This window comes from Ornithorhynchus anatinus, chromosome 16, assembly GCF_004115215.2.
Source record: "Ornithorhynchus anatinus isolate Pmale09 chromosome 16, mOrnAna1.pri.v4, whole genome shotgun sequence".
Classification (NCBI taxonomy): domain Eukaryota; kingdom Metazoa; phylum Chordata; class Mammalia; order Monotremata; family Ornithorhynchidae; genus Ornithorhynchus; species Ornithorhynchus anatinus.
This window is the reverse complement of record NC_041743.1, coordinates 25,651,225-25,677,686: the sequence shown is the minus strand read 5'-3', so window position 1 is coordinate 25,677,686 and position 26,462 is coordinate 25,651,225. Positions and strand designations below refer to the sequence as shown.

The 26,462-nt window shown below is 45.0% G+C and overlaps 1 long non-coding RNA gene across 1 annotated transcript in view; it reads right to left on the bottom strand.

Annotated features, from left to right (window-relative positions):
• Positions 1-3,130: 3,130 nt before the first annotated feature.
• Positions 3,131-26,462, bottom strand: part of LOC114817442 — a 32,308-nt gene continuing 8,976 nt past the window's right edge. The window contains exons 2-3 of the long non-coding RNA XR_003765301.1: positions 19,648-19,811; positions 3,131-4,037 (exon numbers count right to left, since the gene is read on the bottom strand). This is a non-coding gene — a long non-coding RNA (uncharacterized LOC114817442). The remainder of the gene's footprint in view (positions 4,038-19,647; positions 19,812-26,462) is intronic.

Here is a 26,462-nt window from a genome sequence, read left to right as displayed (position 1 = left end):
TGTGATTTTGGCCCTCGCTCAAGATATTGCCACCTTATTAGATATTTAATCAGCCGGGCAAAACGACGTCTAAAAAGGCGATTGTTTCCTCCATAAATACCCAACTTTCTATAACTGTTCCCGTTCTACAGTGCATAAACTGATTAAAAAATCGGTCTGGCCTTAAATGAATGAAAATTGCGCTTATTAATGGCAATATCAGGAATCAAACTAGAGATGTCAGTCTTACCTATCTTGCTTCTACGCTAGTCAAACAAAGCTGCTAATTCTGTTTTAGTTTCAATTTAGAAATATTTTTCAAAAACAGTAACAATAGTTCCGTTGTCCCTTCTATTGCTGTGTGATTAGGGCTACTTATATCTCATTTTATGCAAAATGAACGCTAAACAAGTGTGATTTAATTCATTAAGGTAAATTGCCAGGGACTGTATGACAAGCCAAGCCACGGCTTTACCTGTCGATTACTGAATTAATAACAGCAGTAATAAAGGAACCGATTGAAAACAACACTTCCCCTGCGCCATACATACCCAGTAGCAGAATCAAAGTGCTCATGGTGCTGTTCTTCAAGGTGTTTGACTATGACCTTCTCTGACCTCTTATTGCATTTTGGGACTTGAGCCGTCCATTGAAGTTGTCCTTCTTAAAGCAATGTTGCCAACACTTAAAATGCCTCAGTTTCTTTGAGACTGTGAGCTCACCGCGGGCAGGGAATGGGTCCACCGACTCTTCCAAACATGGTACATGGTAAGCGCTCAGTAAATAGGATCGATCGATTGATTGATGAAGGCTTGTTTCTGAGAGTGTGATTTGTTTTTCCAAGCGCTTAGTACAGTGCTCTGCTCATAGTAAGCACTCAATAAATACTATGGTATGAATTTATTTATATTTATTGCTTTTGCTACAGGTGTTGAGTTTATTAAGTAAACTAATTCCTTGGTAAAGCCAATCTATTGCAAGCTACTCGTTGGGAAATCGCTATTAATGGATTAACACCGCTTGATTCTTTTTGAAATGGGAAGGGACATTAGAGTTTCTTTGACTTCTCTGGAGCAGGGAGACTCAGTGGAACTGCATGGCTTAGTGGAAAAAGCACGGGCCTGGGAGTCAGAGGACCTGGACCCGCCACAAGCCTGCTGTGTGACCGCGGGCAAGTCTTTTAACTTCTCCGTGCCTCAGTCACCTTATCTGCAAAATGGAGATTCAATAGCTGGTCTCTCTCCTAAACAGTCTGTGAGCCCGGTGAAGGACAGTGACCATGTCTGATCTCATCATCCTCTAACTTCCCCAGTGCTTGACACATAGTAAGTACTTAACAAATATCACAATTACTATCTTTCATCTTTTGTACGATGTTACCTAGGCATCTTTTCTAAGCACTGGGGTAGGTACAGGGTAATCAGGTTGTCCCACGTGAGGCTCCCAGTCTTCACCCCCATTTTACAGATGAGGTAACTGAGGCACAGAGAAGTGAAGTGACTCGCCCACAGTCACACAGCTGACAAGTGGCAGAGCTGGGAAAAGATAAGGGAAATACAGGAAGTCTTGGGACTCTGTTTTATATGGTATTTAGCAAGAAAGAGACGGCCGCCTACTTCTGAATGTACGTCTCTGGAACTTAGTTTTACACCCTGGCGTAAGAGCCACCCTTGCAAAGGCATTCCAAAGCCCAATCTTGCCAAGAAGGGAATGGTAAGTGTCCGACTTGACCCGGGGTTCCCTAGTTACCCGAGGACCCTGAAGGACAACGAGAGGAAGACTCTTATTCAGTCCAAACAGAAGGAGGATGTTCCTCTCGTGTGCTGCAGTGGAGAAAGTCATCTGACATGCCCTCTGTCTGGCACCCACATCTGCCAGTAACGCTCTGGGCTTGAAGCAGATTTACCACTCTTTTGTCTTTAGCTCCCTTTATGTTGTGTCTTGAGAAGCCAAGTGGCCTAGTGGAAAGGGCGCAGGCCTGAGAGTCCTCAGAACCGGGTTTTAATCCCAACTCTATCACCTGCCTGTCGGGTGACCGTGGGCAAGTCATTTAACTTCTCTGTGTCTCAGTTTCCTCATCTGTAAAATGGGGATGAACCATTAGGCTGTAGGCCTCATATGGAACAGGGACTATGTCTTATCTGTTTGTATCTATCTCAGACCCTGGCATATAGAAAGAACCCAATTAAAAAATACCCCAATAATGATTATTAATTATTATTTACTAATACGTATTACATTATTACTTAACAGAGAAGTTAAGTGACTCGCCATTGTCGTATCATTACTTAACAAAGAAGTTAAGTGACTTGCCAAAGCGGAGCTGGCATTAGAACCCCGGTCCTCCTGACTCCCAAGCCCAGGTTCTTTCCACTAAGCCACGCTGCAGTCATGAAAGATCGCGTGAGGGACCCGTCTCTGACGGAGGTTCACTACCCCGGTGGCTGAGAATCTGGTCCACGGTTGGAATCGCACGATCCGTGAGAAGCAGTGCTGCTTAGTGGATAGAGCACGGGCCTGGGAGTCAGAAGGACCTGGGTTCTAATCCCAGCTCTGCTACTTGTCTGCTGTGGGACCTTGGGCCAGTCACTTAACTTCTCTCTGCCTCAGTTCCCTCACTTGGAAAATAGGGATTAAGACTGTGAGCTCTATGTGGGAGAGCGACTGTGTCCAACCCAATTACTTTCATTCAATAGTATTTATTGAGCGCTTACTATGTGCAGAGCACTGTACTAAGCGCTTGGGATGAACAGGTCGGCAACAGACAGAGACAGTCCCTGCCGTTTGACGGGCTTACGGTCTAATCGATAATGAGATTAGATAATCAGATTATTAATCGATAATAGATTACAGTCTAATTACCTTGTGTCTACCCCAGCAGTTAGTGCTTAGCACATAGTAAGCACTTGACAAATACCACTATTATTATCATGATCGCAGAGGGCCAGTCGGGAGATCTTCTCAGCTGCCAAAATAATAATGATGGTATTTCTTAAGCACGTACTATGTGCCAGGGTAGATACAAGGCAATCAGGTTGTCCCACATGGAGCTCAAGGTCTCAATCCCCATTTTACAGATGAGGTAACTGAGGCACGGAGAAGTTCACCCAGCTGACAAGTGGCAGAGATTAGAACCCATGATCTTCTGCCTGCCAGGCCCGGGGTCATGCACTACGTCATGCTGCTTCTCAAAAGCAACACTGCAGGACGGCACTGCTAAGAGATGACTCTGTGTCCTTTGGACTCTTTTTAAGAAAGACTTCTTTCTAGAGGAGTGAACCTCTAGAATCTTGGAGTCACTTTGGGCTGGTAGTCTCGCAAGTACGAGGTACCTGAAGACCTTACAGCATTTCTTAGCTGCCCAGTTTGTAGGTTTTTCCGCAACTTGTTCAGCCCTGACTCCAGATTTGCAGCTCATGCCCCGACCACACGATTCCATTACTCCCATTCTCCCTTCACCGGGTCTGCAGGTTGGGGTCATCCATCCCACGCGGACTTGTCCGAGTGGCCATCCTCCCCCTACACCACTCAGAGCTCTCTATTTTGGGGATCTCTACGGTAGCCGGTTGCCTTGACGGTGGGTTGGCTGTTCTCTTCAAAGGGCTTAACGGACCAGGCCCCGAGCGAATTCAAGATCCCCGTCGAGAACAAGCTCCGAGGCTCACCTCCGACACCTTTCAGGGTTTCGCCGCAGCACCTCGGGTGGACAAGCCGTGGAGGCGGTCTGCGGGGAATGGAAATCCGATCCCGGCCCGTCAGCCTACCCGAGGAGTCTCGGTAGCTCAGCTTTTTGTGTTTCATTTCAGATGGGGTTTTATGGCCACAGCTGGGTCTCGTTTCTTTTTATATCAGCCCCTCCGTTCCGTGGGTAGCTTCCGCCCGAACGGTTCAGGCTTGGTCTTTCGATGGCCAGGAATGACTCTGATCAGGAGAGAGGCGATCCTCTTGGATGAGCTCTAGTTCTACCAAAAAAGACCTGTGATCTCAAATAGCTAATTATTCTCCAGAGCAAATACTCACTGGAGGATTTTCTTTGCGTGGTCCAAGCAGCAGCATGGCTTTAAAAAAACAACAAAAAAAATAGTCAATCATATTTCTGTACTAAGCACTTAGGAGAGCACAGTATAAGAGACGCGTTCCCTGCTCACAGCGAACTGACAGTCTACAGGGGAAGACAGACATAAAGCTTGCTTATGTTGTGCATTATAATCCAGCCTATCCTTCACAGTATATTTGAGTTATTAGAGTATATCTTATTGCATGTGATATCATATTGGATTATTTTATGCTTGCTAGTCAGATAGTCTGCTACTGGTTAAATCTCCCACTGAAAATAACAAACGAGCCAGATAGAGCAGGTAAACCGAGTCAGGATAAAGACATTAAAAGTCTTCTTCTACATTTTCTTCCCACCAAATTTCCTTCTTTCTCTCCTTCTTTCCTCAACCATTTTCTTCTGGTTATTGGCCTTTCTTCACACCGCTCATATCGTCCTCTCCAACCCGAGCCTACCTTGGTACTCTCAACTCTGCTTTAAATTTCTCTTCCTCCTGTTGTTTCCAGGAAGATTTCCACTTCTCACTTCCCCCCAACCACCCTGGTCTGAACTTGTGGATATTCTCATCTTAGCATCAGGTCAGCACTCTTTTGCTAAAGGGAAAAGACAAGTGGAGTTAAAAAGATGATGAAATAATCACGATTAAGTTAAACGGGATAATGGCCTTTTAACTTTACAAATTTAAAAATGACTGGGGCCCTCGAGGGGTGTCCAAGATTTTCGTTAGGTTTTGAAAATATGTTCCGTGGAAACGCATTTAAGAGAGAAAGACCGGCTCCCTTCCTTCGATTTTTTGAAATAATAGCTCACGGAGGTTCTGCCGGAATGAAGACTGATTTATCTTAACCTTTACGTGTAATCCCGAAAGCCCACCTAATCAATTGAAGATCATAAAATATTAGACTTAATACTGCAAAGTGCTGCTTTTTAATTCACATAACAAGCCCCTAAATAATTCAAATAGCAAACACATCCCGCTCCTCCGTGATAGGAGGTTGTTTAGATCGGCGGGAATATGTCAACACATGCCACATTTCGTGGATCTGCGGCATTTCAAGAACCCTATTAAGTTAATTGCCGGTTTCTGACAGCAGAGAGCATGCTGGGAACGCAGCAAGCTTCATTAGCCTTTCAGGCATTTCTAGACATCAGCCATTTTGGCCACCAGGACCAGCCTGGAAAAAAGTAAATCAAATTAGGAGACAATAAATGCTTTTGGCAACACCTTAGTGTTAGATTCATTTGTGAATCGGAAAAGGTTCTAATGTCAATTGTTCGGCCCTTTAATTTTACCACAATACCCTATATGCATTGCAAAAGCCTAATAAGAAGCAATCAAGCAATTACATCATTTGACGCTGCATATATAATGCAAATAAACATGTAATTAAAGTGAGGGACCTCATGCCTCAGAGAAACAGCTTTGTTGTTGAAGTCTATAAATAGGTAGAGAAATTTGGCCCCAAATTAGAAACTCCATCCATTTTTCCCCAAATCACACACATTCCTGCTTATGCACTTTGTTAAGTCTGTATCTATTTAGGTAAACAATGTCAGCATCAAAATATCATCTCTTCTGGGTGTCGTGGGCCCACAGGGCAAAGAGGTATCTGCTCCCAAATGAGGGCTAAGGACCCTCTTTGAAGAAACCTTTCCCCCAGTTGGATTTTAATCGACTTGGCATCATCAGATGCAGCTCTGTGGATCTTATCCTGCAGCTTTTGAATCCCCCCCGGTCCCCACAGACCAGCTATCCCAAGCTGAATCATTTGTAATAATAATGACGATGGTATTAGTTGAGCGCTTACGACGTGCGAAGCACTGTTCTGAGCGCCGGGCGGGATACAAGGTGATCAGGTGGTGGGGCTCACAGTCTTCGTCCCCATTCTACAGGTGAGGTAACTGAGCCGCAGAGAAGTGAAGTGACCCGCCCACGGTCACCCAGCTGACAGGTGGCGGAGCCTGGATTAGAACCCATGACTCCTAAGCCCGTGCTCTTTCCACTGAGCCACGCCGCTTCTGTAGTCTCCCAAGCGCCTCGTACAGTGCACTGCACGTAGTGAGCCCTCAATAAATACCACTGATGGATTGATTTGGGGCGTCTCATTCCAGTGCAGACAGGCTGCAGGGTGGAGGAAGGGACGGGCAGGCCGCTCTGGGCACGTCCTCTGGAACCATCAAGGGAATGAAAACAGCTGCCTGTCCGGCCAGATTTTAGCTGGGGCGGTGAAGGGACTGTGGCCTCATTACCCACCTCTTTCTCCTCCCACCCCTCTCCCTCCCCCAGTCATTAGAGTCATTTCCATTGTTACCGTGGAAATAATACAAAGCAAAACAGTCCAACGATCGCCGTTTAGCCTCAGCAAAAGGCCTTCTTGCAAAAACCATGGAGGAAAATTCGGTCTCTCCCCTCAGGTCAAGGCACTGTAGAGATCAATCTACTGTTTACACTCTAGACAGAAGTCATGAACCCTTTTGTGTTGCCACTTGCAGTTGTTTGTTTTTTTTTTTAACGGTATTTGTTAAGCACTTACGGTGTGCCAGGCACTGTACTAAGCACGGGGGTGGATAAAAGATGATCGGGTCGGACCCAGCCCCTGTCCCACGTAGCGTTCACTCTCTTGATCCACCATTTTACAGATGAGGCGACTGAGGCACAGAGAAGTGAAGTGATCTGCCCAGGGTCACACAGCGGACAACCAGAAGGGTCGGAATTAGAACCCAGGTCCTCTGACTCCCCACTGAAGGAAAGTGGAGTAGGATGGGGGGTTTGGGAAGGTATAAAGTTCTCACCCATTGCCAACCTCAAGAGCCAAGCCCTCTAACTGCTCCAGCTGCGCACTTAGCGAATCCTCCTGGGCTTTTCTCAGTTCAGGCCCCAGGTCTCAGGGGTCACAAATTGTGACTTGCAGTTGACCTCAGGCACAAAACGTGCAGCCTCTATTAATCCTTTTTTTTTTCCTTGGCTGTGCCAGGGAAAGCAAAGATGATGAAATCAACTGTAATGCGTATTACAATATCTGCTTTCTTCCCCCCTCTAGAGACCGGGCCAATTTTCTTTTCGTGGAATTTTTCTACGGCTCCTAATACGTTTTTCACTTGGAGACTCAGGGGGAGGTGAGGAGGAATTTTCTGTATTTTGCGGCCTTATATAGGGTGACATCTCCCCACCTCGTCCTAACTCCCATGGGTGGTGGGGGAGGGAGAGAGGAGCTCAGTACAATGTCCTATGCAGAGTAGGCCCTCGATAAATACTTTTGACCGAGAGGTTTGGTGGGGGGGATTTGAGGGGGTGTATACGTGTGTGTGCACGTTCTTTCCCTCTAGACTGTAAGCTTGTTGTGGGCAGGGGTTGTGTCTGTTTATTGTTCTCCTGTACGCTCCCAAGCGCTTAGAACAGTGCTCAGCATACGCTAAGTGCTCGGTAAGTACGATTGAATGAATGAGTCTGTGCCCCTTGTCAGCTGTGTGACCGTGGGCAAGTCACTTCACTCCTCTGTGCCTCAGTTCCCTCATCTGTAAAATGGGGGGGAAAGACCGGGAGCCTCACGTGGGACAACCTCATTCCCCTGCATCTCCCCCAGCGCTTAGAACGGTGCTCTGCACGCAGTAAGCGCTTAACAAATACCAACACTATCATTATTATTATCCACACGAGGGGGGAATCCCAACAGTAGAACCAAGTGTGGTCTGATTCCTCTATCCGGGTTCTAATCCCGGCTCCGCCACGTGCCAGCTGCGTGACCTCGGGGCAAGTGAGAAGCAGCGTGGCTCAGTGGAAAGAGCACGGGCTTTGGAGTCGGAGGTCATGAGTTCGAATCCCGGCTCGGTCAGCTGTGTGACTGTGGGCGGGTCGCTTCACTTCTCTGGGCCTCAGTTCCCTCATCTGTAAAATGGGGATGAAGACTGTGAGCCCCACGTGGGACTCCCTGATTCCCCTGTGTCTACCCCAGCGCTTAGACCAGTGCTCTGCACATAGTAAGCGCTTAACAAATACACCAACATTATTATTATTATTAAGTGGCTTGACTACTCTGGGGCCTCAGTTTCCTCATCTGTAAAATGGGGTTCTGGTACCTGCTCTTCCTCCACTTAGTCTGTGAGCCCCATGTGGGAAAGGGACTGTGTCCGATCTGATCATACTGTATCTACCCCAGCGCTTAGCACAGTGCTTGGCTCATAGTAAGCGCTTAACAAATGACTACTATTTTGGATGATGAGGAGGAGGAATGAGAAGTAGCGTGGCCTAGAAGAAAGAGCCCAGGCAGGGGAGTCAGAGGAGCTGGGTTCTAATCCCGGCTCCACCACTGGCCTGCCGTGTGACCCGGGGCAAGTCACTTCATGTACCCTCCCGAGTGCTTAGTACAGTGCTCTGTACACAGTAAGCATTCAAAAAATACCGATAACCGACGGACTGACTGCTGCGTTTGTCTTCCTTTCCTTCTGCCTGGCTGCATGCGAGTCAGAAGTATCGGGATGTAATTATGGTCACTGTTAGGGATGATTATCCACTTCGGGAAGCATCCCCGGGAAGCAGCGCGGCTCAGTGGAAAACAGCCCGGGCTCGGGAGTCAGAGGTCATCGGTTCGAATCCCGGCTCCGCCACCTGTCAGCTGTGTGACTGTGGGCCAGTCACTTCACTTCCCTGAGCCTCAGTGACCTCGTCTGTAAAAGGGGGATGAAGATGGTGGGCCTCACGTGGGACAACCCGGTTACCCTGTATCTACCCCAGCGCTTGGAACAGTGCTCTGCACCTAGTAAGCGCTTAAAAAAATACCACCAACAAAAAAAAAAGTCATTCAGCTGTATTTGTCGAAGGCTCACCGTGTACAGTACATGAAGTGACTTGCCTCGGGTCACACGGCAGGCCAGTGGTGGAGCCGGGATTGGAACCCAGCTCCTCTGACTCCCCTGCCTGGGCTCTTTCTTCTAGGCCACTCTACTTCTCATTGCTCCTCCTCCTCATCCAAAATAGTAGTCATTTGTTAAGCGCTTACTATGAGCCAAGCACTGTGCTAAGCAATGGGGTAGATGCAGTACAATACACTGTACCAAGCACCTGCAGAATACAATACAACAATAAACAGGCAAATTCCCTGGAAGGGGAGGGACCGGGGGTCGGAAGGAGGGAGGGAGAGAGGAGGAGGGGAGAGGGAGGAAGGAGGAGGGAGGGAGGAGGAGGAAGGAGGAAAGAAGAGGAGGGAGGAGGGAGGAGGGAAGAGGAGGAGGGAGGAAAGACTAGGAGGAGGAGGGAGGAGAAGAAGGGAGGAGGAAGGAAAGAGGAGGGAGGAAGGAGGAGGAAGGAAAGAGGAGGGAGGAAGGAGGAGGAAGAGAGAGGAAAGAGAAGGAGGGAGCTTACAGTTTACAAACTTACAGTTTAGATCTGAAAAATATGGGGGCTTTCACTCCAGAACGTTCCTCTTCTCCTGGCCAATATTAGAAAGTTCCCTTTCTATTCTGGATGGGGCAGAAGAGAGTGTCCTGACTCTCCTAACAACGAGGCCTTTTTTTTTCCTGTGGTATTTGTTAACCGCTTACTACGTGCCAGCCACCGTACTAAGCGCTGGCTAAGACACAAGCTGAACAAGTTGGACCCAGTCCACGTGCCACACGGGGCTCGCGATCTTAATCCCCATTTTACAGGTGAGGTAACCGAGGCACAGAAATGTCAAGTGGCTTGCCCTAGGTCACCCAGCAGACAAGATTAGAACCCAGGTCGTAGTGACTCCCAGACCTGTGTTCTATCCACCAGGCCGGGCTGCTTTTCAGTCGAACGCCGAAGGCCAACTGAACATGCAACTCCTTTCGACCTGCGAGGACGAGAGAAGAACGGGTAGCCCCAGTCATCGTTCGAGCCAGCACCTTTCCAGTTGCGTGCTCCAGAATCTAAATATATACTTTGAAAATTGAAAAGCTTTCACATATAGAATATGGCTGAAAAGTGCTAAAGCTCTATTTGAAAATGTCTCTTTAAAGACAAAATTCTCCAAGTGTTTTCTTCCCCTCGAGTGGGCACTCGAATGTAGCAGCAGATGTAAAATTCAAATTAAAGTGTCTCTCCCATGTCACCATACATGTATAAAAGGGGCACATCTATTCTAAGCACTCATTAATAGGCGGTCTCTGTGGGCTCCGGGAGCGGTTAGAGGATTTTACTCATTAAAAATGTGGCGAGGTAGAATTTTTCGTGCCTACTTTTCTTGACGTCTCACTCTCCTTATGGATCGGCCGGTTCAAATGAGTTTATAACCTGCTTGAACTGTGAACCAGTTTTGACGTCTTCAAGCGGGGTTTTAAAATACTCCACCGTACAGAATTTGCCAGGGAAAAGCCACTCGGTATATATCAATATATCAAGGCCATTGGTTTCTTTCTGGAAGGCAAGTAATAGCACTGCCAAATGGCGGTGGGGAGCCGAGAGCTATTTAAGTCCACATCTTATGAGAGAGATCTCCAGCAACTCAATTCGGAAAACCGCATCCCGACGTTTGAATCGGCAAATTGTTTAGAAATCTTTGGAGCTCTTCAGCTGATCGCTGGAAGGCCTGAAAAACCGAGAGGTTTCTTTGGGAAGAAAGCAAGGAAGAATCTAAAATATTAGGCACCACACAGAGTTGCGTAGAGTAATCTCAAAAACACCTGTTCATTTGAAAAAGTCAATCTGTTACAGTTTACATTTCAAAGGGAGAGTTTCCCCGTCTCCATTTCCTTTTTTTTCTTTTTTTTGATCATCCACGATTGCAATCAGCACTTGTGAGCTCCTAGTGGCAGGGAACTTGTCTAATAACTCGGCTGGCTTGTACTCTCCTAGACGCTTAGTACAGTGTTCTGCACTCATTAAGCTCTCTGTTAACGCCATGGATTGACCAAATGATTTCTCCACTTCTTCTGGCAGTGCAGGATCCAACAAGAAACACGATTTCTTCCTTCTCACCGTGTAATCTTATTTTGAAGGTATTTTTAAAGGGTTTACTATGTGTCAAACACCGTTCTAAGCACTGGGGTAGGTCCGAGTTAATTGGATAGGACACAATCCCTGTCCCGTAGGGGGCTCCCAGTATAAGTAGGAGGGAGACCAGATATTTAATCCCCATTTTGCAGTTGAGGAAGCACAGAGAGGTTAAATGACTTGTCCAAGGTCACACAGCAGTCAAGTGGCAGAGCTGGGACTGGAACCCAAGTCCTAACGACTCCCGGGCCCGGGCCAATTCAGCTCTGCCACATGTGGGCTGTGTGACCTTGGGCAAGTCACTTAACTTCTCTGTACTTCAGTTTTCTCGTCCGTAAAAAAATAAAGGATTCAATTCCTGTTCTCCCACTCCCTGGAAAATGTGAGCCCTGTATGGGAAAAGAACTGCAATCTGCTGGTTTGTCTTGTAATATCCCAGTTCTTGGGAAGGAGTAAGTATCTAAACAAACGATTGTTATTATTCTTATTGTCAATAATGAATCTTTATTGGGATATTATTATTTGGCGATAATAAATCTTTATTGGGATGATATTATTATTATCACTATTATTAAACCCCTATTAGGATATGATGGAGGTGAGGACTCTTTATGGCAACATTAAGTTTAGGTAGAGCCTCTTTTGCTTACCCATTTAAAGCACTCAGTGCTTGCTTGATTTCTGCAGGTCTTTAGGGGGAAGTTTTGAAGCCTCATTTGATTTTTCTGTGCCGTTTTCCCTGTGCTACAGCGGATCAGTACCCTTTAATCACTTGATACCCCACCCTCTTCCTGACGGCAATTAGAGTTATATTCATTTATTCAACTGGGTTTACTGAGTGATTACTGTGTCCGGAGCCCCGTACTAAGAGTACAGTATAACGATAAAAGACACATTCCCTGCCCACGGCGAGCTTACAGTCTCTCTCTACACAAACACGCCCAGATATATGTACTTGACTTTTATGTCCGTCCCCGTTTTAGACCGAAAGCTCCTTGTTGGAAGGGAACATTTCCACCAGTTCTACTGTATCGTGTGCTCGCTTTCTCCAGTGATTAGCCAAGTGCTCTGTAAACTGTAAGAGCTTAATAAGGACCATTCATCCATTGATCCACTGCCCCCCTCACCCACTTTCCAGAATGGATATTTCTAGAAATCAAACCTTCAATTAGCATTTTGGAGAAGCAGCGAGGCGCAGTGGCAAGAGGCCGGGCTTGGGAGTCAGGGGTCACGGGTTCTAACCCCGGCTCCGCCGCTAGTCAGCTGTGTGACTGTGGGCAAGTCGCTTCACTTCTCTGTGCCTCAGTTACCTCATCTGTCAAATGGGGATTGAAACTGTGAGCCCCACGAGGGACAACCTGATCACCTTGTATCCCCCAGCGCTTAGAACTGTAGTGGCTCTGTGGAAAGAGCGCGGGCTTGGGAGTCAGAGGTCACGGGTTCTAATCCCCGCTCTGCCGCTAGTCAGCCGTGTGACCTTGGGCAACTTCTCTGTGCCTCAGTTACCTCATCTGTCAAATGGGGATTGAAAGTGTGAGCCCCACGTGGGACAACCCGTTCACCGCGTATCCCCCAGCGCTTAAAACAGTGCTTTGCACATAGTAAGCGCTTAACAAATTCCACAATTTATTTTTTACACAACTCACTGTGGGCAGGGAATGTGACTGCCAACTCTTCCAAGCGCTTAGTATAGTGCTCTGCAAGTAAGAACTGCCCAATGAATGCCACTGATGGGAAAGATCACAGGCTAGAGAGTCAGAGGACCTGGGTTCTAATCCCAGCTCCGCCACCTGCCTGCTGAGCGACCTCGGACAACTCACTGAACTTGTCTGTTCCTCACGTACCTCATCGGTAAAGTGGGAATTAAGGCTGTGAGGCCTGTGTGGGACAGGGACTGTGTCTGACCCGATAATCTTGGATCTACCCCAGTGCTTAGAACAATGCTTTGTTCTTAACAAATGCCATCATCATCATTCATAATAAGCAATTAAGCATTTACTGTGCGCAGAGCACTGTACTAAGTGCTTGGGAGGGTACAGTACAACAGAGTTGGCCGAAACATTCCCTACCCATAATATACTAAATTTTAGAGGGAAATAGAGCTCGGGATAGCTTTTTCCTTCTGTAAGGATGTTGCATCTCTGATGTTTGAGGTTAGGTGAGTGAAAGATGACAAGAAAAAATCTGCCAGGCAACCGGAAAAAAATAATTTAATCAGCCTCTTTAATAAAGCAGCGTGGCTCAGTGGAAAAGAGCCTGAGCTTCGGAGTCAGAGGTCATGGGTTCGCCTCCCGGCTCCGCCACTTGTCAGCTGTGTGACTGTGGGCAAGTCGCTTCACTTCTCTGTGCCTCAGTTCCCTCATCTGGAAAATGGGGATTAAGCCTGTGAGCCCCACGTGGGACAACCTGATTCCCCTGTATCTCCCCCAGCGCTTAGAACAGTGCTCTGCACATAGTAAGCGCTTAACAAATACCAACATTATTATTAAAGGCCCCAGAGTAAGGCTAAACTACGGAATTGCCAAGTGGAAGGAGCACAGGATTAGGAATTAGGAGACCATTGCCATCTGTCTGCTGTGTGAACTTGGGTAAGTCACTCACCTTCTCTGTGCCTCATTTGTAAATTGGAAATACATACCCCTTCTCCCTCCTTCTTAGACCGTGAGCCTCATGCCCGACAGGGAATAATTACCTTATATCATCCCCAGTACTTGGAACAAGGGAGGCCCTAAATAATGAGAATTTTTCATCTTTAAAAAAATCAGAAATGTCAGTTTGAAAGTAGTGTGGAAGTAACTTGGAATTAGGCAGAAGCCAGAACTGGGTAGAACTGGCTCTGATATGAGAAAAAACTTCCTGAGTCCATGTTAGCGGGGGCGATAGGAGGGTAACGGTGGGGGCGAGTTGGTCAATCCAGGGGCGGATGTGCCACCTGCCTCATCCCAAGACCATCTTGCTGGGTCCACCTAGAGACCCCGAGTCGGGCATACAACTTCAGCATTGCATGAAGGTAAGGATGGAAACTTTACTTCCAAATATCACCTATCTACTTTCCCTCCCGGCTCCACACACTATACCGAGCGGGGAATAAGATAAATTAAATTAGCAACCTTCCCAGATCATCTGCCATAGTGGTTGATTCCTAAGAACTTGAGGGCATGCAGCCATCTTTCTGTTATTTTTAAATTTTGTTATTAGTTTTTTTGTTATTAAATTAAGGTTTACACTTTTTGCTTAAAGTCCACGGAATAAGAGCCTTTTTTTGGTTATTAAATTAAGGGTCACACTTTTTGTCTTAAATCCATGGAATAAGAGCTGTGATCTGGGCAAATTTTTTCGTTTTTGGATAGTCAACTCGGCATCTTAATCTTTTCTGACTGCTAGAATTTATGTACCACTGTTTGATCTTGTCCCAGTGAGAAGAAAGGAACCGTTGTTTAGATCTGAAAGCAGTGACATTGCTGGATATAAACTCCCAGATCAACCTAGCTGGGCACATTTTTCTAAAGAGAAAAATCAAGAGTCCTCATTATAACTTAATGCTGTTAGAGCAGTTAATTGGCTGATTAGAGATGGGAGAAGGGAGGCAGTAAACTGAATAATCTAGGGCGGGACCTCAAGAAGAACTGGTTCAGTGAAACTGGAGAGCTTGAAGCACCCATTTGGCCACTTTCAAGGCTGAAGATGATTTCTCTGGATACCTCAAATCCATTTATATGCCCTTACGGTCAACAGTAAACTTGTCCCCAGATATGACTATCCAGAGTAAATCTGTTATTGGTAATCGGGCCCCGGAGCTAAACTGTAAGCTCCTTGTGGACAGGGCACATGTCTACCTACTCTGTTACTTTATACTCTCCCAAGGGCTCAGTAGAGTACTCTGCACACGAGCGCTCAGTAAATAATGATTGATTTATTGATTTCAGCATGGCTTAGTGGAAAGAGCACGGGCTTGGGAGTCAGAGGTGGTGGGTTCTCATCCCGACTCCGCTACTTGTCACCTGTGTGACTTTGGGCCGGTCATTTGACTTCTCTGTCCCTCAGTTACCTCATCTGTAAGATGGGGATTAAGACTGTGAGCCCCAAGTTGGACAACCTGATAACCTTGTATCTATCCCAGCACTTAGAACAGTGCTTGGCACAGAATAAGCGCTTAACAGATACCATCATCATTGTTATTATTTAACCGTAACGTTTTGAGGATTTCAAAGGAAGCCATTGCTCCTCTTCCTTTCTGCCCTACCCATGAAAGTTGAATCTGCTTAGGGAAGGTGTAACTGTGTGCCACGTTTTCGGTAATATGCTTCTACAGAAATCATTTCAGAGAACGCATTTCGACGCACATGCTGAAATGGGGTTGTTTTGAGCAGCTACTTATATTTCCCGGGTAAAACAAATGAACCACATATTTGGGCGATTCAGCACAACATCTCTGCTCAAGAATGGAATCTCACACGACGGAAGAAACACTGCCTCTGAAGAAATGAGAAAATCTGCTTTCATTCCTTGAACACCAATTTTTCAAAATGAGATTTATGTTTTCCAAAGCTCTTCAGATAATCACAAAACGCAGAAACTCGCACTCCTCCAAGGTCTAATTACCATGAACTGTCTTTTTGGTATTTCTGTGAGAGGAGCTGTAAATTTCCCAGAGCGGAAGGCAAGTGTTTTGTTGGAAGGATATTAAGCGAGGACCTGTGAACACTTTTTTTTTTCCCTGAAACTAAATGAAATCCATATTTTAGGTCATTTAAAATTATTATTTGAAGGTTCCCTTTATCATTACTATCCCAGAGAATGTGGAAGATACAAAAGCAGTATAACACATTAGCAGCGGATAATAGAGTCTAAATAAACATAATATGCTTTCCTGTGCGTCTCTAGCCCGAACCTTATCTATAAATACTCTAATGAAGCTGAACCATCCAATTACTAGTTTCTTGGAAAAACCCCTTATTAATGGTATGGCAGTGAGGGAAAAACATTAATTATTGGGCTCAGTGGGATCTTTTACATTCTGTCTAGTCTGGACAGCACCAATTAATACAACAATTATTATCAACTACCATGGCAGGCTCTCTGAGAAGAGCTCCTCTGTGCTGATTGGATGGGGTTGGGGGGTTGGGGGAGTATTTCTCACCGTGAGAAGATAACTCACACTCGGTATTATTGAGCCGACTTCTTCATTATTGGAGAAAGCTGCTGGAATGAAGTACGGGGCAACACTTTTTTTTTTTTTCAACTTTCTGTTCAAGACCTTCGTTGAAGTTACCATAATTATAGAATTGATTTCCTGTAATGGATTCATTTTGCTGTATAATATGAGGACCGAAAGTGAAAGCTTCTGGAGAATTTGCAACTGCACAACGCACTAGATGGTCCTGCCTGAAATGGAATTGAGATTTCCAGGGTACAGAGTAAATCCAAGGCCAGCTACACTGAGACCTACACACACAAAGCTGTCACCTTGCTATTTGGTCCCTGGAAAAAACCCTACCCTCGGAACATAATGCACCTTATTGTCAATATTAATAGACCGTACCCGTGACACTCCGTACTGACTCTGCTCATTATTTTTTATGCCATGAATAAGCACCCAAAGCTACTGCTAGTTGGTTCGAAAAATGCTCATTTTCTTAACTCTCAAAAATCACGGTAAGGGATTTTTTTTGAAACGATTAAAAAATCCAACACGTCCTGTGAGGTCTCTAACTTCAGGTGCAAAAGGAATTCGGTACATAGTCACAAGGATGCCTTTTCTAACAAAGAGAATATTGGGGAAGAACGTTATCTATGAAGTATCAGACACTGACAGAGCTTTAGCTCTTCTAAAAGAATTCCCAAGGACCTTTCCTAGAATCTGAGATACAGGAGTCACTATTAACTATTTTGACCAAGACTTTAAAACTCTGCTTTTCCTAGAGAAGCAACGTGGCCTGCTAGAAAGAATACGGGCCTGGGAGTCAGAAGACCTGCGTTCTAAGCCCGGCTCTGCCGCTTGTCAGCTGCGGGACCATGGGCAAGTCACTTGACTTTGCTGTGCCTCCGTTTCCTCAACTGTCAAATGGGGATTCAATACCTATTCTCCTTCCTACTCAAACTGTGAGTCCCATGTGGGACCTGATTACTTTGATTCTATTTATTGCTATTGTTTTTGTCTGTCCGTCTCCCTCGATTAGACTGTAAACCCATCAAAGGGCAGGGACCGTCTCTATCTGCTACCGGTTTGTCCGTTTCAAGCGCTTAGTACAGTGCTCTGCACATAGTAAGTGCTCAAAAAATACTATTGAATGAATCTTATATCTACCTCAGCGCCTAGAATATGGTAAGTGCTTAACAAATAACACGATTATTATTATTAAAAACTAGATTTTTGAACCGGTCGTTCATCTGGTTTGTACAAACAGCGACCTGTTCTTGCAAGAAACTCTGTGCCTCTGTGGATGGAAGGCCCGTTGTTGGGCAGGGATTGTCTCTATCTGTTGCCGAATTGTACATTTCCAGCGCTTAGTACAGTGCTCTGCACACAGTAAGCGCTCAATAAATACGATTGAATGAATGAATGAAGGGCAAATCTCAGTGGAAACGGATCTCACTTTTCCAGTGTTACGAGACGCTATTGCTATGAATTCTTCTGCCTTGAACATTTCTGGGAAATTTGCCCCAGCACCGCTAGGACCTTGTTACCAGAAATATTTGGGGCATCATTCAAACAATCAGTAGTATTTATTGAGCGCTTCCTCTGTGTTGAGCACTGTTCTAAGTGTTTAGGAACGTACAATAGAACGAGTAGACTTGATCCCCGTCCTCAAGGAGCATACGATTTACAGAGGGAGACGGCCATTAAAATAAATTACAGGAAGGAGAAAGTGATAGGGAGTCTAAAGATACTCCAGCCCCGAGAAGCTGTGTGGCTTTAGTGGAAACAGCCTGGGCCTGGGAATCCGAGCACCTGGGTTCTAATCCCGGATCTGCCACTCGTCTGTTGTGTGACCTTGGACAGGTCTCTTGCCTTCTCTGTGCTTCAGCTTCCTCATCTGTTAAATGGGGATTAAATCCTCTTCCCTCTGATTTAGATTGGGAGCCCCATGTGGGGCAGAGACTGTGTCCAACCTGATTAACTTCCCCAGTGTTTAGAACAGTGCTTGATACACAGTAAACCCCTAATATGATTTTTTTTTAAAAAAGTTAGCTACCTAAGTACTAGTTGGGGTCAGGAGAGGTGAGTATCTACAGGCTTAGGGGGTGGCAGAAATACTGAAGTGGCAGAGGGGAGATATAAGGTGGGGAAATTAGAAATCCATCAGGGAAGGCCTGCTGGAGGAGGAGGGATTTAAGAAAAGCACTGAAGATGGGGAAAACAGTGGTTTGTCAGGTATGAAGAGGAAAGGAATTCCAGGCTGGGACAGGACATGATCTGTGGTGGGAGGCACAAGGATGTCACACAGTGACTAAGCTTAAAACAGGGCATCTGACCTCTTGACATATGCATTCCCCACAGTTAGGACCATGAAACCCCCAAACATGGGAGTTTGAAGGCCGTCCTGGGAGTCAGAAGGGCTTGGGTTCTGATCCCAGCTCTTCCACCTGTCTGCTGTGTGACCTTGGACAAGTCACTTAACTTCTCTATGTCTCAGGTACCTCATCAGCAAAATGGGGATTAAGATCGTGAGCCCCATGTGGGACAGGGACTGTGTCCAACCTGTTGATCTTGTATGTACCCCAACGCTTAGTACAGTGGCGCAGTGGAAAGAGCACGGGCTTTGGAGTCAGGGCTCATGAGTTCGAATCCCAGCTCTGCCACTTGTCAGCTGTGCGACTGAGGGCAACAGGTCACTTCACTTCTCTGTGCCTCAGTTCCCTCATCTGTAAAATGGGGATTAAGACTGTGAGCCCCACGTGGGACAACCTGATTCCCCTGTGTCTACCCCAGCGCTTAGAACAGTGCTCTGCACATAGTAAGCGCTTAACAAATACCAACATTATTATTATTACAGTGCCTGGCACAATAGTAAGTGCTTAACAAATACCATTAAAAAAAAATTCCCTAGTAACCATTTTTGGGTGCAATCCACCAAAGAATGTGTTCTTCATCATTGAAGAAACCCTGTTCTGCTCGGACTTTGTGCCTCAGTGATGGAGGCACCGTGCCTCCTGTGCCTCAGTGATGGAGTTTACAGTCATCTGTAAAATGGGGATTAAGACTGTGAGCCTCACGTGGGACAAACTGATTACTCTGTATCTACCCCAGCACTTAGAACAGTGCTCTGCACATAGTAAGTGCTTAACAAAAACCAACATTATTATTATTATTGTTATTGACTTGCCCCATTTATAGATGAGGTAATTGAGACAAAGAGGAAAGGAAGTGACTCGCCCAAGGTCACACGGTAGGCAAGTAAGTGGCAGAGTCAGGATTAAAACCCAGGTCCTCGGAAGCCCAGGCCCGGACTCTTTCCACTAGGTTATGATGCTTCTCATGAAGCTACTGAATCTTTTAGAATAGCAGGTGCCATCCTGCTCTCAAGCAAATGCAACCACGGAAAGTTTTGTTACCCTGGAAGTGGACCTCTGAGGAACAGGGAGACACTGAATCCTCACAGAAAAGGAGGAGTGGCATTCAAAACCCCAGAGTTTGTGTGCGCGGAGGTTTCTTGCTTACCTTTCCCCTTCGGGCATCTCCAGGAGCTCGATAGAGCAGGTAGAAATGCAGCTGGAAATGCCCACTTCTGAATTTTCTTCTGTAGATCCTCATCCACGTGGTAAAAATCTTTGTTTCTGACGCTGACGTTCAAATTCTGTCTTCAGATGTTCCATTCTTAAATCCTATTAATGTCAACGGGTGTATAGAAAAGTAGAACAGTTAGATGCTAAGCTCCTCGGGCACAGGAGACCACTAGGCCGAGTTCTTAGTTCTGGGCTCTGCTCATCAGTGGGCACTCAGTGAGTACTACTGATCGTTTCTACCTCCATGGAACTCTTCCAAGAACATAATATTGTGCTCTGCATACAATAGATGCTCAATAAGGAGCAGCCTGGCCTAGTGGAAATAACCTGGGCCTGCGCGTCAGAGGACCTGAATTCTAATCCCACCTCTGACACTTGTCTGCTGTGAGACCTTGGACAAGTCACTTCACTTCTCTGTGCTTCAGTTACCTCATCTGTAAAATGGGGATTAAGACTGTGAAACCCATGAGGGTCAGGGACTGTGTCCAATCTGATTAACTTGTATCTACCCCAGCGCTTAGTATAAGCCCTTAGCAATACCATTAAAAAATACTACTGGATTGACCGAGGACAAAATATGAGTTTCATAAATTACACATTAGACACACCTTAAAGAAACTTTCTTCATTCTTTAAACGAGTTAATTTTCTCACAGATCTTTTCCTACTCTTCGGTGGAGGCAAAAGATCCACCATTCGGAGGCTGAACGGCGGCTGAACTCCATCTTAGATTGGCTGACTTTGTCAATGTGCCCGTTCATTTCGAATTGCTTAGCCGGCCGAGATCCCCTGACGCAGAAGCTAAAGACCCCTTATCTTACATGGAAATGTGCAGCGATCTTCCTACTCCCTGCCTTATGTGGAAATGGATACTGATCTTCTTTGTTGGAATCCCATTTCTAAGAAATTTAGGAACCAGAGACTTAGTTTCCATTGGAAAAAATGGACAATCGATCAATCGATCAATGTTATTTATTGAGCACTGTACTGAGCACTTGGGCGAGTTACAATACAATAGAGTTGGTAGACATGATCCCTGCCCGCTAGGAGCTTACAGTTTAGAGGATGGAAATAATTGACGGTCCCTTGGCTCTAAGCCTTCCCTGCTTTTTTTCCGTCTCACTATCTCTGTCTTCCACGTTTTATTCTTGCCACTCTCTGTAATGTCTTGAATGGCTTGAAGTCTCCTCTCTTGGGGATTCTACATATTTTAAGGATGGTTTAGATAATACGAAAAGAAGAATTAAATTGACGGGCTTTATACGAGACATCTGCCCATTGATATCTTAAAAATTCCTTCATTAGGAAGAAAAGCATGAAAAACAAAATCATTTATTTCTAGATTAAAAAAAAATCTAAATCACATTTCAGTTCCCAAGTATCTGGGCTAGAGGAATCTGATTAAAAAAACAAAAACCCAAAACTGAGCTACTCATCATAGAGATGACAGTTTTATTTCAGAGAATGTTTTATTGGTGGAAAGAGATATGCGATGGAATTAGATGTGAAATGTTTTATTAGTGAACTGTAGACCTGTGATGACATGTAGCTTGCACTTTAGGGAAAATAAAACTTCACTTCAAGTGTATGATTGTAGGCATTTGCTAACTTCTTGGCCAGTTTAGGATTTATCTCCATGTACTCTCAAATCATCATAATATCTTGGCTATTTCATTATACAGTGGGAACTAAAGGCAGACTCATTTGAGGTTTTTAGATGCTTCTGCTCGTTTGCCACCATGGAAATCACAGTTTAGAAAGCTGAACCGAAATCCCAGGGCTTTGAAATTACAAGCGCATGGTGTTTTATTTTATTTTTTTTTTTGGTTAATTCTGAGTCTTGGCAAGGTGGTTAATTTCCAAACATCCAACAGAAAATGTTGATACATTCAGAGTGAACAGGTTCTGACAGAGCTTAATTACAGAATTAGTAATGAACACCAAAAAAAAGACAAAGCTGCTGTAACTTCTTTGAAAAATTACAGGCATTACATGTCTATACTTTCCTCTTCAAAATGATCCCCGTAGTCAAAAATTGACATTTGTTGGGTATCTTACCATTTATCCCTTCAGAAAATCTGTTGTCTCTTTCAATATCCCTGCCAAAACTATTTGATGAATGATAACCATATGCTAACCAGAGGTTCATGACAAGAAAGAAGCAGACATTTCACAGTATTACCTAGGCTCTTATTTTCCTGACTTCTTGGTTTATCTAGGTGGATAGTGTTTTGTCTCTACAGCTGTCTTTCTTTTTCCGCTGCCTTCGTTTCAGAACTAACTGGTGATAAAACACTGTGTCCGCTACAAAGATAATCAATTCTCACCCCTAAAACGTGATTTCTTGCGACTGCCTTCCTTGAAGGAGGTAAACAAGGTCCACAAAATAGGTCTCAGCACCAAGGGAATTGGAATTTACAGTTCTGGAAAATCATAGCCAGAAACCGAAGTGATTGTTTCTGGGAGGCGTTTCCTCGGAGTGGTACGGACACTTAGAGACAGACTCAGTCCGGTCTAGGGCAGAAGCAGCACGGTTTAGCGGAAAGAGCTCTGTGAGTCAGAGGATGTGGGTTCTGATCCCAGCTCTGCCACTTGTCTGCTGTGTGACCTTGGGCAAGCCACTTCACGTCTCTGTGCCTCAGTTACCTCATCTGTAAAATGGGGATTAAAACTCTGAGCCCCACGTGGGACAACCTAATTACCCTGTATCTACCCCAGTGCTCAGAACAGTGCCCGAGACACAGTCAGCGCTTAACAAATACCGCAGTTAATTAATTAAGGCATTTGGAGAAGTTCTGTTTTTCAGAAGGTTAGACGGCATCGCTCTGCCATGGACCGACCACCCACCCCAGTTGGGAATTTGTGTGTTTAAGGAAAGAAAACAGCCCCGTTAACACTATAGATTCCGACTGTCGGGGGTGTCTACGCAGACGAACCCTCAGATATTTGGTTGTAGCGTGGTTGGTTGCATCATGGGGTACATTCTCCCATTGCCTCCCATTCAACAGATCAAATCTCATCTCTCTAGCCAGCGACCTCCCTTGCTCACGCCTCCACCTTGTTTGGATCTTCTTTCCCCTCCATAGCCAATGGACCCTAGGCTTCTCCATCTTGAAAGTCCTTCTGAAATCACATTTCCTTCGGGAAGCAGTTCCCAGTACGAATTGCCTCACTTTATGTCTCCTAAATGCCACTTCAGCCCTTCAGCATTTCCTAAGCAGCGTGTCCCATAGATGGTGAGCCTTGTGGGACACTGGGATTGGGAATGACCTGATTATTATGTAATCGACCCCAGGGCTTCGTATGGTGCTTGGCACCTAGTAAGCTCTAAACAAATTCCACAATGTCTAATATTGTCGCCACAACCTTATTGCGCTTATGTAGATATTTTATGCACTCAATTACTCCCCCATCTCTAATTAACTGTCTGTCTCCCTTTTAGACTGTAAACTCCTTGAAGGCAGGGTTTGTGTCTTCTAAATCTTTCCTATTCTTCCAACCGCTTCGTACAGTGCTCTGCCCACAGTGGGATCTCAATAGCTGCTATTTATGACTGACTGATTCAATTTCCACCAATAGTCGAAATTTAGACACGATGTAATTATTTAGATGTCTCGACATTCCACTCCACTACGTTTCTTTACACTCAGCTGTACACCAGTCCAAAAAATCTACTTCCTGGAATCCTGATTCTGGATCATTGAAACCCAAGTCCGTTTTTAAGCCCAGGTTAGGCTGTCTGAACTTAGAGTTAAATGTGAATTTTCTTTGTTATCGCTGAAGGTTCCCGGGGTCCAATGCTGTTGGACTACTGATGGATAGAATTCTCTTTCAAAAAGTCAAGTTATTTTCTAGGTTTATAGGAGAGCCGCCTCCTACCATTCAGGGATTCCAGATGAAGGGGCAAAATATGACTACAAACCTCAAGTTAAAATAGAAGAATCTAGCTCAGCTTGAAGGATGTGGATAGTTATTGTTTGGGCATGTTTGAAAATGAGATGAAACAGCTGTTTCATGCTTTCTGGATGCCATTGCAATATGGATCAGTCAGCCAGGACCACCAAAAACTTTTGACATGACCATCCCTGTGGAAATTCCTTTCTCTGATGCTTCCACATTTTCGGACATTTTCTTAAATCCCGGAGGGCAATCTTTAAAATGATTGCTGGTCTACTGAGAGGGATATCAGCAAAAAATATACTCTTTTTTTCAGAGAACATCTATGACTTGTTTGCAAGGATAAATTTGCCTCGTAAGGGGGTACTCAAAGAGGTGAATCTCTCCCGAGAATTTTGAAATTTTAGGGAGCTCCGTGGAGTAAACACCAGAGGAGAACAGGATGCCAATAAGGTGAAGTGTGAGGACTCATGGAGCTCTTCTGTGCTTTCCTCCTTTTATGGAAGTTGATAAAAATCACATTTTCCAGAAAAGCTTGTGAGTTATTTCCATTTTAGCCCTAGTAATGTCTGATTTTCCAGGATCCTGGCTGCTCAGGGCGGAGAACTGCAAAGCATTTGTTTATTCATTCATTCATTACATTTAATGAGCACTTATTATGCGCAGTGCACTGTACTAAACACTTGGGAGAGTACGGGACAACAATACAGAACCCTTCCTCATAGTAGCAGTAGTTTACTGTATTTATCAAGTGCTTACTGTGTGCACAGTACTGTCCTAAGTGCTGGGAAAGAATACATGGGTGAGAATCAGATTAGATTCCCACACTTCAAGGGACTCGTAATCTAAGGGTAAAGGGGTAAGGAGGACTTGAGAGACACACACGAGGAAAGATTGTGATTAAAAACACTAAAACAACGTAAGGGCAAATACACAAAATAAGAACAAAAAAAGCAGAAGGGCACTGGGAATAGAGGAGCACGGTTTGGGGCTCCTTGTGGCATCGAATCCTAGAATCACAGCTGCGGTTCTAGCTTCCCCAGCGTTACGTATTTTGTGGAAGTAGCCACTGCTCCTGACCTTCTAGCCAGGGTTGGGGTCATGATAGGTGTCTCAGAGGGAGACACTGGAAGGGACAGTATGGTCAAGAGTAGCGTGGGGGGACTGAGGACGTACACTGTTCGCTGCTTCGATCCTAACCCGCCTGAGCAAACTGTTCTAGTGGAAAGAACATGGCAGGTGGACAACCTGGATTCAAATCCAGGCTCTGCTCCTTGCTTGCTCTGTGACTTTAATTCAGCCACCTAACTCCTCTGTGTTCCAACTGTAAAGTGGGGATTCGATACCTATTCGCTCTCCTACTTCATTCAGTCATGCAATTCATTCAATCGTATTTATTGAGCGCTTACTCGGTGCTGAGCACTTTAATAAGCCCTTGGGCGAGTACGATATAACAATAAACAGACTCATCCCCTGACCTCAACAACCCTAAACCCCATGACCCTCTCTATTTAGGTCAATACTTTCTCATTCATTCATATCTGAAATTCCGGAAACTTCCATTTTTATGCATACAGTGGGCAGCATTTGATGTGTTGAAAATAGTATTTCGGGCCAAGACTCCACTTTCCCACATACCTGGTGGGTGATAGTCTGGTTCAAAACGTTCAGAAAAACCTTCCTCTCTGCTGTTTCGTCTTACATTAGCTGCACTTACCCAAGTGGTGAGTGCAGTTATCTGTAAAAGCAATTCTGTGCAAAAATGATACCTTTTTTTTTGGAGAGGCTGGGAAAATCTGACCTAGAATCTGGGCTTTTTTTTTTTTTTAAATGCTAAATGCCTATTTTTTTCCATCCTCCCTTGCAGTGACCCAATGTCTCCTGCCTCCCAATCAAAGGAGAGGCTGAAATAGCTCCTGGCAACTTAGGAAAGTCATACTCTAATTACATCAGAGAGAAAATAGATTGTGAGTCAAGGGACCGGGCCTTTAACTAAGCTTCACTAATTGTACTTGTTTAGGTTTGATTCAGGTGGGTAATTGGTGTGCACAGAGTAAAATGTTTGGGCTACATACACACAGGCTAAACAGGCCTCCTCCTTTGTAGTTCCCCCCAGCCCACTTTAAACGTGCATATTATCTGATTGGTGGTTCCTAAAGGGGTCCCACTCACTCATTTCTTTGAAAAGCTCACAAAGACATTTTTATATCTCAGCTCTTTTAACCAAACAATCTCAATAGACCTCAACTCCGTCTTGCCTTGTTGGCTAAATAAATAGGTAAATTCATTTCTTGCATTTTTAATCATCCTGCTTTAAATAACCGGCTACAGTATAAACAACCGTGCTGATTAATTCAGCTTCTCTTAAGAAGCCTCATGCCATACCTAAAAGCCCGTTGTTCTGTCTGGTTAAACGCTCATGCATTAAAATGCTAATAATTAAACTGTTACAATTGACTAATGAACTCTGCCAACTATAAATGATGGTCTCGTTAGATTCACCGAACAGCAAGACTTCCTTTGTACTAGAAAAGTTAAAGGTTAAAGCGTTCTTGAAAAACAGAGAGCGGCATCTAGAAGCAATTACGATTTTTCCTTGAAACTAAGAGTGACTACAATAATGTTTCAATTCGCACTCGAAAAGAAAAAAAAAAACCAGGAGTGACTAGGCCATCTATTCAGGAAACAAGCTGTGTAGTTTTCCTTGGCCTAGATGCAGCCATCTTAGTCCGTATTGCCAAACACTTCTCAGCTACAAAATCCTCCACAGGGAGACCAAAAAGTGGCAGGAATAATAACACGTGCGTTAGACGAAGCTTGGTTATCTGCTGATCGGTTACTTGTGCCAGGACTC